The sequence below is a fragment of the Penaeus chinensis genome, chromosome 19 (assembly GCF_019202785.1).
Source record: "Penaeus chinensis breed Huanghai No. 1 chromosome 19, ASM1920278v2, whole genome shotgun sequence".
Taxonomy (NCBI): Eukaryota; Metazoa; Arthropoda; class Malacostraca; order Decapoda; family Penaeidae; genus Penaeus; species Penaeus chinensis.
The window spans coordinates 1,683,600-1,686,099 of record NC_061837.1 but is presented as its reverse complement, the minus strand read 5'-3'; positions in this window follow the sequence as shown (position 1 = coordinate 1,686,099).

Genomic DNA, 2,500 nt, shown 5'->3' with positions numbered 1-2,500 from the left:
ATTTCCTACACTGAGGGTAGTCCTTAAACTTAATGCTTTCGTGCATCATGTTTCCTGCTAGAAGTGTAGTTCATGCACTAAATATGGCATGTAAAATTTATCTTATTTTAATGAGAGTAATTTTTGGGGGGGTTTGCAAATATTTTTATAAGTCAAAGAGGTGAGGTTGAGTGGGTGTGAGGTTATATATGTATATTCTTTATACGTGTGTGTGTGTGTGTGTGTGTGTGTGTGTGTGTGTGTGTCTGTGTGTCTGTGTGTGTGATGTGGGCATGCATGAATTGTCTTTGTGTCTTTGTGCGTCCTTACTGCATTAGCCCCAATGCCTAAGTAGCTCTACATATAAGTATGTACATCCACAGTACCTCAAAGAGAAGAAAAAACAAATAAAAAAAACGAAATTATCAAGTTCATGATAATAGTACTAATGCTAATGATAATAATAATGATACTACTACTACTACTACTAATAATAATAATGATAATAATGATAAGGATAAATAGATAAATAAATAAGTAAATAATTGAGATAGAAAGAAAAGAAAGAGATATAGAGAGACAAAAAATTTCATCTGCATTTCGAATCATACGTAAAATAAAAGGATCTGCATGACATTATCCATGCAAATTAGAACATGGCACGAACCTGACTTGTGCTTCCATTACCCCGACGTGACCGTGAGAAAAGAGAATGTTGTGAGGTTAAAATGAGGTTATGTGATGAGGTTATATCATGAGGATATGTTGCTGGGACATATTTTCAGGATGTACCGCGAGGATATGTTATGAGGACGTATTGTGAGGAAGTATGAGTGTATACTATGAATGTATGTTGTGGATATATTTCATGGGGATTTATCGGGAGTATATTGTGTGATCGTTTGTGACTTCATTAGGGTATATTATGTCGAAATTTGATGACAGTTTATTTAGTTATTATCATAGATGAATGTTATAAAGATGTGCTATTAAGGAAAGTTATGCGGACATTTTATAAGGGGTTTTCTGTGGATATACCATACGGATTTTACAAGGGCATATTGTGAGGAACATACTTAACCAATAAAGGTCTACTTATATTTTCCTGTGTCTTCAGTATTCCTCTATCAATCTGATTCTTTATTCCTTTTTATACGTTCTTTTTTTTTTTTTTTTTTTTTTTTAATTGACTTTCCACTTGTTTTTTATTTCTAAATATATTCTATTCTGTTTTTTCTCAATATTTATCTTACTCCTCTCTCTTCCTATCCACATATCTGACTCTCTCTCTCTCTCTCTCTCTCTAACTCTCTTATGATTACCACTATAAGAATAATAATGATTACTACAATAACCATATATCAAAAAAAGAAAAAGAAAAAAACAAAGAAACTATAGATTTCTAAACCTTTTTCTCCAGGAAAGTCAAGGAGACGTTCAAATTCCTTTTAGAGAAGATACCAGACCCGATTTTGTTCCGTCAGCGGGTTTAAGTACTTCGATTCCGTTGCAAGTGTTCGGATGAGAGAGAAGACACCGATTCGGAGGACGAGACGGAAGAAAAATGTTTTTTATTTTATCACTGACCGATTTTTATTTTTCTCTCTCTCTCTTTCTTTTTTCGTTTCTTCGGTTGTTTGTTTATTCCCATACGAACTGTTACGAATTGTTATCACTGTCATTATTATTATTATTATTATTTTTACTATAACTTTTGTTGATCTCTCTCTCTCCCTCTCTTTCTCTCTTTCTCTCTCTCTCTCTCTCTCTCTCTCTCTCTCTCTCTCTCTCTCTCTCTAACTCTGTCTCTCTCACTCCCCCCCCCCCCTCTCATACTCTATATATCTGTCTATCTTTCTATCTATTTTCCTCGCATCTCTCACTCCCTTTTCTCCCATTCTTACCCCCCCCCCCCTCGCCATCTTCCTTACTATTTCACATTATCACATATACTTTCATCCTCTCCCTTTACCCCTCATTTCTCTCTTTCTGCCTCTCCTTTATCCTTTATTCCATTCGTGTGTGTATTCATTTTTATCATCTCTTTATCTGCATCGTAAAAACGCCCGAAATATAGCGAATGTTCGTTATATGTTATCGCTGGTGGTGTTGAGATAACAGGACTATATCTATAAAGTATAGATTCACACTTTCATAAAGAGGAGGAGGATAGAAGAAGTGCTTTGAGTAGTAAGAAGAGGAGGAAAGTAAAAAAGAGGAGAAAGGAGAAGCGGAAGATGAAGCAAGGGAAATTGATTAAACATACACACTCACACGCAGACACAAACACACACACATACACACACACATGCACATACGCACGCACAAACACACACACATGCAACATTAGACGTATATCCTTACTCCCTTTACAAAGGGAATGAGAAGGGAAGGAAGGGAGGATGAAGGAAGGAAAAAGGAAGGAAAACTGAAGAGGAAGAGAATTAGGAAGAGGAGGGGCAGGGGAAGCAGGAGGAGGAAGTGGAAGAAATTAAAAAGGAGCAAGAAGATAGACATCAGA